The following is a 10,958-nucleotide window of genomic DNA, read 5'->3' as shown; positions in this document are numbered from 1 at the left end:
TCCGCCTAGCAACCACCTAACCAATCATCACCCGCCACTTCTGCTCTCCCACCACCCCAGGCCCTCTGCCCCTATAAAACCGACCGAACAAGGAAAGCGCGCGCGATTCATCCCTATCCGCCTGAGTTGCCCGGAGATCCCAATAAAGTCGGTACCGGCCACCGCGCGTCCTGCCTCGTGTCTACTGGGTGCCTGCCTCCGTGGGTTGGGGTCCCACAACCAGGGGTCGCACAGAGATGGAAAAAAAAAATATGTCATTTTACATTTCAGAAAAGACACATGTTAACTTAGTACAGTATGTTATATTTAAAGTTAGGGCAATGTCTCCAGTTTTACTTGCAAGCAATTTTTTCTCAAATTTCACGGAAAGACTTTGCATAGATCATGAAATGTTGCTTCCTAAGGCATAAAACCAAGTTATTTTGTCTTTTTCATAGTTTTAGGAGGCACTCAAGTTATTTTCACTTGCTTTGGGCAAGAAGAGATAACAAGAGCAAATATGTTATTTTAGAAAGCACAAAAAATCAAAACACAAAAGATAAATTTCTGTCTCATCTCCTGTCACACCTTAACTTTCATGTTCTCTCTGTTCCCTTAAAATAAAAAGAGGAAAGGATGGAATGAGGAGGAGAGAGAGAGGGGGACTGGCCTAAAGGATCATGTGCAGTGGCCTCCACATAGAAAGTATTTTCTCTATATTCAGCTTTTCAGGGTTTTGTTTGTTTGCTTTGCTGACCTCCCCCGGCCCAGTGAAAATTCTCTTCTGCATTCTGCCTTAGTCTACTGAGCCTCATTTCCCCAAAATCCCTGGCTGCAGCTCAGCCTCAGCATCCTCAAAACACTTCCTCCACGAAAACACTCCATTCTCTGAGCCGCAGGGTTAACCAGCAGCATAGCTGGAACCTGACACTGCGATTTGACTTCCTTTTAGGGGGCCAGGTAAATTACCATTTTCCATCCACAGTGTTTTTCAAGCCTCCTTCTTAGAATGCTAATGCCTTGGTTAGTCTTTTGGCCTCAAATTATCATAACTCAGCATCTGATGCACACTTAGGTTTTTATTTTTTTAATGTTAAAAAGTAGAAAAATGCAAAATTTGTGTAAAACCACTTCCAAAATTATAAATGTTACCTTTTATAATTTTAACATATATGTGTATGTTTAATATATTATATATTTAATATAGAGAGACAAATACACACAGATGCATACATATTTACACCAATATACACATATTATATTTCATGTAGAAAAATGTAAAGTAAATGAAGATCTTCATTCCTCAAACCCATTACCCACACTATCCCTCCCATAACCAAGGCCAAGATATTGGTTTTATTATTTCCATCAATCTAATGTTTTCACATACATATGTGTGTGTACCTCAACTGACAATATATTATATTGCTTTTTGTGTTTATGAAAGTTTATATAAATGCCATGGTGTCATTCAGCATGTTACCTGAAAATACATTTTTTGTACCCTCCTTGATGTATATGTGTGTGTGTGTGTGTGTGTCTGTGTGTGTGTTTGTTAGGTTACAGCTTTTGTTCATACAACAATTTATTCATTTTCCTCTTTTCCCATTGATGCTCATTTTTTTGTCATTGTTTTTCACTACAAATAATATTAAAAGGAACACATGCTTGAGAGTGTTTCTACTTGCTGGAACACAGGTATGCACATATTCAGCTTTAATAGATATTACCAAGATATTTTCTAAAGTAGTTGTACCAATGTACATTTCACAGGATCAGAGGCAGAGTATGTATGTTTTCATTGTTCCACACCCTTTCCAATGCTTCGTTTTGTTAAGATTAATTTTTTGACAATATAATGCGTATAAAATGTTATCTCAGTGTAGTTTTAATTTGCAGCTCCTTGCTTATTGTTAGTAAGTTTCAGCATCTTTCATTTTCTAGTTGACCATTCAGATTTTTCTTTTGTAAATTCCTGTTTATGACCTTTGACCTTTTCTCTCTTGGGCTGCTTTATTTCTTCTTTTCTTTCTCTCTCCCTGCCTGACTTCTTTTTTTCTTGTCTCTTTCTTTTCTTTTTTTTAATTTTTGATTTTTGATTATCAAAGATTATAGCCTTTATTAAAAATTCCTGGCTGGGTGTGGTGGCCCCTTATGCCTGTAATCCCAGCACTTTGGGAGGCTGAGGCAGGTAGATCACCTGAGGTTGGGAGTTCAAGTGAACTGGCCAACATGGTGAAACCCCATCTCTACTAGACGTACAAAAATTAACCAGGCGTGGTGGCAGGCACCTGTAATCCCAGCTAGTCGGGAGGCTGAGGCAGGAGAATCCCTTGATCCCAGAGATGGAGGTTGCAATGAACCAAGATCCTGTCATTGCACTCTAGCCTGGGCAGCAAGAGTAAAATTAGTTTTCAAAAAAAAAAAAAATTCTCTCAGTATTAGACTTTTTAATTGTGGGCTTACAGCATCACTGTTCATACAGAAGTTTAACTTTTGCAAATACATTAATCAATTTCTTTTCTTTTTCTTTTTTGCTGAGACAGAGTCTTGCTCTGTCACCCAGACTGTAGTCCAATAGCACAATCTTAGCTCACTGCATCCTCTGCCTCCCAGGTTCAAGCTATTCTTCTGCCTCAGCCTCCCAAGTAGCTGGGACTACAGGCATGCACCACCATGCCCTGCTAATTTTTGTATGTTTAATGGAGATAGTGTTTCACCATGTTGGCCAGGCTGGTCTTGAACTCCTGACCTCAGGTGATCCACCCACCTTGGCATCCCAAAGTGCTGGGATTACAGGCATGAGCCACCATGCCTGCCCTAATCTTATTATTTTCTTATGGGTCATCCTATTATGTATTTCTGAAAGAAGCCTTTCTTAACCCATGTTTAAGAAGTTCTTCTTCTTGTTTTTTTCTTAACAGAGATATGGTCCCATTATATTGCCCAGGCTGGTCTTGAACTCCTGGGCTCAAGCCATCTGCCTGCCTGTCTTGCAATTTGCTGGGATTACATGTATGAGCTATTGGTCCCAGCCAACATGTACTTCTAAATATTCATCTTATATGTGTATTTATTTCTATGTAATACTTATACATATTTATAGAGTACACGTGATATTTTATTACATGCATAGGATGTGTAATAATTACGTCAGGGTATTTAGGGTATCCATCATCTTGATAATTTATCCCTTCTATGTGTTAGGAAATTTCAACTCCTCTCTTGCAGCTATTTTGAAATATACTATATATTGTTGTAAGCTATAGTCATCTTACTCTGCTGTTGAACGTTAAAACCTACTCAGTCCATCTAACTATATGTTGATGCCCATTAACCAACCTCCCTTCATCACCCTCTGCCCACACACACTCTTTCCTGCCTCTGGTAACCATCATTCAACTATCTGCTTTCAAGAAATCAATGATTTCACTCCCACATATAAGGGAAAACATGTGATATTTGTCTTTCTGTGCCTGGCTTATTTGACTTAACATAATGACCTTCAGTTCCATTCATGTAGTTTCAAATGACATTGTTTCATTGATTTTTATGGCTGCATGGTATTCCATTCTTTATCTATACCACATTTTCTTTATCCATTCATTTGTTGATAAACACTTAGATTGACTCAATTTCTTTGCTATTGTAAATAGTGCTATAGCAAACACGGAGATGCAGGAATTTCTTAGATAAACTGACTTATTTTCATTTGGATAAATATCCAATGGTGAGTCCTACTTTTCATTTTTTGAAAAGTCTCCATCTGTCTTTCATAATAGCTATACTAATTTAAAATCATACAAACAGTGTATAAGAGCTCCCTTCTCTCTGCATCTTCACTAGTATCTACTATTTTTTTTCTTTTTAATAATGCCATTCTAACTGGGGTAAGATGATATCGCATAATGGCTTTGATTTACATTCCCCTAATGATTAATGATATTCAACTTATTTTTCATATGCCTGTTGGCCACTTGTATGTCTTCTTTTTAGAAAAGTCTACTTATGTCATTTCCCATATTTAATGGGATTTTTTTTAAAAAAAAAAAACTATTGTTTGCATTCCTTCTATATTCTGGATACCACTCCCTTGGCAGGTGAAGAGTTTTTAAATGTTTTCTCCTATTTGTCAGATTGTCTCCTAACTCTGTTGATTATTTCCTTTGCTGTGCAGAAGGCTTTTTGTTTAATATAGTTTTATTTGTCTATTTTTGGTTTATTTGCCTGTGCTTTTGAGTCCCTAGCCATAAAATTAAAATATTTGTCTCCACCAATATGCTGAAGTGTTTCTCGTATTTTCTTCTAGTAGTTTTATAGTTTTGCGTCTTACATTTATATGTTTATCTTGCATTGATGTTCGTATATCGTGAAAGATAAGGTTGCAGTTTCACTTTCTGTATATGACTATCCAATTTTCCCAGCACCATTTTATTGAAGAGGGTACCCCTTCCCAGATATATGTTCTTGGAGCTTTTGTCAAAAATCAGATGGCTGTAAATAAGTGACTTTATTTCTGGATTTTCTATTCTATCCCATTGGTCTACATGTCTATTTTTATGTAACCATATCATGCCATTTTGGTTATTATAGCCTAGTAATTTATTTTAAAGTCATGTAGCCTGATGGCTCCAGCTTTGTTCTTTCTGCTTAGGATCACTTTGACTATTTGGGCTCTTTTTGGGTTCCACCTGAATCATAAGAATGTTTCCCCAATTTCTGTGAAAAATGACATTGGTTTTTTGACAGATTGTATTGAATCTGTAGATTGTTTTAGGCAATATTGCCATTTTTACAATACTAATTCTTCTGATCTATAAGCATGGAATGTCTTTCTATTTGTGCCCTCTTCAATTTCTTTCATCAGTGTTCTGTAGTTTTTCTTGTAGAGGTCTTTCATCCCTGTGGTTAAATTTATTCCTAGCTATTTCATTTTCTTGCAGCTATTGTAAATGCAATGTTCATATTGATTTATTTCTCAGTGAGACTGGTATTAGTGTAAAGAAATGCTACTTATTTTTGTATGCTGATTTTGTATACAGCAACTTTACTGACTTCATTCATAACATGTAAAAGTTTATTGATGGAGTCTTTAGGTTTTTCTAGATATAAGATCCTGCCACCTGGAAAGGACAATTTGACTTCCTCTTTATAATCTGAATACCTTTTATTTATTTCTTTTGCCCAATTGCCTTTGTTAGGACTTCCAGTACAACGTTGAAAAGAGGGATGAAAATAAGTGTTTTTTTTTCTTATTCAAGTTAGTATAGAAAAGCTTTCAAGTTTGCATATTTAGTATGATATTAGCTGTGGGTTTGTCATATCTGACCTTTATTAGGTTGAAGGGATACATTTTTTGTATGCCTAATATGGGTCTTTTTTAAATTTTTAATTTTTTTATTGCATTTTTGGTTTTGGGGTATATGTGAAGAACATGCAAGACTGTTGCATAGGTACACACATGGCAGTGTGATTTGGTGCCTTCCTCCCCATCATTTATATCTGGCATTTCTCCCCATGCTATCCCTCCTCAACTCCCCACCCCCTGCTGTCCCTCCCCTATTCTCCCCCAACAGACCCCAGTGTGTGATGCTCCCCTCCCTTGTCCATGTGTTCTCATTGTTCAACACCCACCTATGAGTGAGAACATGTAGTGCTTGATTTTCTGTTCTTGTGTCAGTTTGCTGAGAATAGTGCTTTCCAGGTTCATCCATGTTCCTACAAAGGGCATGAACTTATCATTTTTGATGGCTGCATAATATTCCATGGTGTATATGTGCCACATTTTCCCTGTCCAGTCTATCATCGATGGGCATTTGAGTTGGTTCCAGGTCTTTGCTATTGTAAACTGTGCTGCAATGAACATTCGTGTGCACATGTCCTTATAGTAGAATGATTTATAATCCTTTGGATATATACCCAGTAATGGGATTGCTGGGTCAAATGGAATTTCTATTTCTAGGTCCTTGAGGAATCGCCACACTGTCTTCCACAACGGTTGAACTAATTTACACTTCCACCAACAGTATAAAAGTGTTCCTATTTCTCCACATCCTCTCCAGCATCTGTTGTCTCCAGATTTTTTAATGATCACCATTCTAACTGGCGTGAAATGGTATCTCAAGGTAGTTTTGATTTGCATTTCTCTAATGACCAGTGATCATGAACATTTTTTTCGTATGTTCCTTGACCTCCTGTATGTCTTCTTTTGTAAAGTGTCTGTTCATATCCTCCACCCACTGTTGAATGGGCTTGTTCATTTTTTTCTTGTAAATCTGTTTTAGTTCTTTGTAGATTCTGGATAATTGTACTCTAGGTTCTGGGGTACGTGTGCATATCATTCAGGATTGTTGCATAGGTACATACATGGCAAGGTGGTTTGCTGCCTTCATCCCCCATCACCTATATCTGCTATTTCTCCCCTCATTATCCCTCCTCACCCTCCTCACCTCCCACTGTCCCTCCTCTAGCCCCTCCCCAACTGACCACAGTGTGTGATGCTCCCCTCCCTATGTCCACGTGTTCTAACTGTTCAACACCTGCCTATGAGTGATACCATATGGTGATTTGTTTTCTGTTCTGGTGTCAGTTTGCTGAGAATAATGTTTTCCAGGTTCACCCAAGTCCCTGTGAAAGACACGAACTCATCATTTTTTATGACTGCATAGTATTTCATAGTGTATATGTGCCACATTTTCCTTGTCAAGTCTATCGCTGATGGACATTTGGGTTAGTTCCAGGTCTTTGCTATTGTAAACACTGTCACAGTGAATATATGTGTGCATGTGTTTTTATAATAGAACAATTTATAATCCTTTGGATATATACCCAGCAATGGGATTGCTGGGTCAAATGGAATTTCTATTTCTAGGTCCTTGAGGAATCGCCGCACTGTCTTCCACAATGGTTGAACTAATTTACACTCCCACCAACAGTATAAAAGTGTTCCTATTTCTGCACATTCTCTCCAGCATCTGTTGTCTCCAGATTTTTTAATGATCGCCATTCTAACTGGCATGAGATGGTATCTCAATGTTGTTTTGATTTGCATTTATCTAAAGACCAGTGATGATGAGCATTTTTTCCTATGTTTACTGGCCTCATAGATATCTTCTTTTGCAAAGTGTCTGTTCTTATCCTTTGCCCATTTTTGAATGGGTTTGTTTGTTTGTTTGTTTCTTACAAATCTGTTTTGTTCTTTGTAGATTCTGGATATTAGCCCTTTGTCAGCTGGGTAGATTGAAAACATTTTTTCCCATTCTGTTGGATGCTGATTCACTCTAATGATTGTTTGCTTTGCTGTACAGAAGCTCTGGAGTTTAATTGGATCCCATTTGTCTATTATGGGTTTTGTTGCCATTGCTTTTGGTGTTTTAGCCATTAAGTCCTTGCCTATGCCTATGTCCTGAATGATTTTGCCTAAATTTTCTTCTAGGGTTGTTATGGTGTTAGGTCTTACATTTAGATCTTTAATCCTTCTGGAGTTAATTTTAGTGTAAGTTGTCAGGAAGGGGTCCAGTTTCTGCTTTCTACATATTGCTAGCCAGTTTTCCCAGCACCATTTATTAAACAGGGAATCCTTTCCCCATTTCTTGTTCTTGTCAGTTTTGTCAAAGATCAGATGATTGTAGATGTGTGGTGTTGCTTCTGAGGCCTCTCTTCTATTACATTTGTCTATGTCTCTGTTTTGGTACCAGTACCATGCTGTTTTGATTACTGTGGCCTCATAGTATAGTTTGAAGTCAGGCAGCATGATGCTTCCAGCTTTGTTCTTTTTGCTTAAGATTGTTTTGGCTAGGCGGGCTCTCTTTTGGTTCCATATGAAGTTTGATGTGTTTTTTTCCATTTATTTGAAGAATGTCATTGGTAGCTTGATGGGGATAGCATTGAATCTATAAATTACTTTGGGCTGTATGACCATTTTCACAATGTTGATTCTTCCCAACCATAAGCATGGAAAGTTTTCCATCTGTTTGTGTCCTCTCTTATTTCCTTGAGCAGTGGTTTGTAGTTCTCCTTGAAAAGGTCCTTTACATCCTTTGTTAGTTGTATTCCTAGGTATTTTATTCTCTTTGTAGCAATTGTGAATGGGAGTTCACTGATGATTTGGCTCTCTGTCTGTCTGTTATTGGTGTATAGAAATGCTTGCGATTTCTGCACATTGATTTTGTATCCTGAGACTTTGCTGAAGTTGCTTATCAGTTTCAGGAGATTTTTGGCTGAGATGATGGGGTCTTCTAAAAAGACAATCATGTCATTTGCAAATAGAGACGATTTGACTTCCTCTTTTCCTGATTGAATTCCATTTATTTCTTTTTCTTGCCAGATTGCTCTGGCTAGAACTCCCAATAATATATTGAATTGGAGTGGTGAAATAGGTCATCCTTGTCTTGTGCCAGATTTCAAAGGGAATGCTTCCAGCTTTTGCCCATTCAGTGTGATATTGGCTGTGGGTTTGTTGTAAATAGCTTTTATTTTTTTGTGATATGTACCATCGATACCTAGTTTATTGAGGGTTTTTAGCATAAAGCGCTGTTGAATTGTGTCGAAGGCCTTCTCTGCATCTATTGAGATAACCATGTGGTTTTTGTCTTTGGTTCTATTTATGTGATGGATTACAAAGCTTACATATGTTGAGCCAGCCTTGCATCCCTGGGATGAAGCCTACTTGATCATGATGAATAAGCTTTTTCATTTGCTGTTGCATTCTGTTTGCCAGTATTTTATTGAAAATTTTTGCATTGATGTTCATCATGAATATTGGCCTGAAGTTTTCATTTTTAGTTGCATCTCTGCCCACTTTTGGTATTAGGATGATGCTGGTCTCATAAAATGAGTTGGGGAGGATTCCCTCATTTTGTATTGTTTGGAATAATTTCAGAAGCAATGATACTGGCTCCTGTTTGTAGGTCTGGTAGAATTCAGTTGTAAACCAGTCTGGACCTGGGCTTTTTTTAGTTGGTAGGCTAACAATTGCTGCCTCAACTTCAGCCCTTGTTATTGGTCTATTCAGGGATTCAACTTCTTCCTGGTTTAGTCTTGGGAGGAAGCAAGTGTCCGGGAATATGTCCATTTCTTCCAGATTTACTGGTTTGTGTGCATAGAGGTGTTTGTAGTAATCTGATGATAGTTTGTGTTTCTGTGGAAATGTGGTGATGTCCCCTTTATGGTTTTTTATTGCATCTATTTGATTCTTCTATCTTTTCACTTTTATTTTCCTGGCTAGTGGTCTATCTATTTTTTTGATCTTTAAAAAAAAAATACCTCCTGGATTTGTTGATTTTTTGAAGGGTTTTTTGTGTCTCTATATCCTTCAGTTCTGCTCTGATCTTAGTTATTTCTTACCTTCTGCTAGCTTTTGAGTTTTTTTGATCTTGCTCCTCTAGCTCTTTCAATTTTGATGATAGGGCATCAATTTTAGATCTTTCATTGCTCCTCATTTGGACATTTATTGCTATGAATTTCCCTCTAGACACTGCTTTAAATGTGTCCCAGAGATTCTGGTACATTGTGTATTTGTTCTTGTTGGTTTTGAAGAACATCTTTATTTTTGCCTTCATTTCATTGTTTATCCAGTCTACATTCAGGAGCCAGTTGTTCATTTTCCATGAAATTGTGAGGTTTTGAGTTAGTTTCTTAATCCTGAGTTCTAATTTGATTGCATCGTGGTCTGAGAGACTGTTATGATTTCTGTTGTTTTGCATTTGCCAAGGAGTGATTTACTTCCAATTACATGGTCGATTTTAGAGTAAGTGTGATGTGCTGCTGAGAAGAATGTATATTCTGTGGATTTGGGGTTGAGAGTTCTGTAAATGTCTGTTACATTCGCTTCATCCAGATCTGCATTCAAGTCCTGGATTTCCTTGTTGATTTTTCTGTCTCCTTGATCTGTCTAATATTGACAGTGGCGTGTTAAAGTCTCCCACTATTATTGTGTGGGTGTCTAAGTTTCCTTGCAGGTCATTAAGGACTTGCTTTAAGTATCTGGGTGCTCCTGTATTGGGTGCATATATATTTAGAATAGTTAGCTCTTCTTGTTGTATTGATCCTTTTACCATTATGTAATGTCCTTCTTTGTTTCTTTTGATTTTTGTTGGTTTAAAGTCTGTTTTATCAGAGACCAGGATTGCCATCCTTGCTTTTTTTGCTCTCCATTTGCTTGGTAAATCTTCTTCCATCCCTTTATTTTGAGTCTATGTGTGTCTTTGCATGTGAGATGGGTCTCTTGAATACAGCACACTGATGGTTCTTGGCTTTTTATCCAATTTGCCAGTCTGTATCTTTTGATTGGGGCATTTAGTCCATTTACAATTAATGATAATACTGTTATGTGTGAATTTGATCCTGCCATTTTATTAATGGTTGGTTGTTTTGCCCTTTGGTTGGCATAATTTCTATGCCTAATATGTTGAACCATCCTTGAAGCCCTGAGATAAACCTTAACAGATCATGATGTATTATCTTCTTGATTTGCTGTTAAATTCCATTTTCTAGCATTTTGTTGAAGATTTTTGTATCTATGTTCATCAGAGATATTGGTTGATAGTTTTCCTTTTTTGTTGTATTCATGTTTGTTTTGGTGTCAGGGTAACACAGACTTTGTAGGATGGGTTAGGGAGAATTTCTTTCTCTTCAATTTTTTTTTTTAATTGTTGGAGGAGAATTTGGTGTTTATTCTTTGTAAGTTTGTTAGAATTCGACAGCAAAGCCATCCAATATTGGGCTTTTCTTTGTTGGGAGATCTTTTATTACTGATTCAAGTTTATTACTCAGGATTGGTCTGCTCAAGTTTCTTATTTCTTATAGGCTCAATCTTGGTAACTTGTATGTGTCCAGGAATGTATTTATTTCCTCCAGATTTGCCAGTTTGTTAGTTTATAGTCATTCATAATAATCTCTGATGATATATTTTACTTATTTTGAATCAGTTGTTAATGTCTCTTTTTTTCTTTCTGATTCTGTTTATCTGGTTTTTCTCT

The sequence above is a fragment of the Cebus imitator genome, unplaced genomic scaffold (assembly GCF_001604975.1).
Source record: "Cebus imitator isolate Cc_AM_T3 unplaced genomic scaffold, Cebus_imitator-1.0 Scaffold80, whole genome shotgun sequence".
Classification (NCBI taxonomy): Eukaryota; Metazoa; Chordata; class Mammalia; order Primates; family Cebidae; genus Cebus; species Cebus imitator.
The sequence above is the reverse complement of the archived record's forward strand: the minus strand, read 5'-3'. Positions refer to the sequence as shown.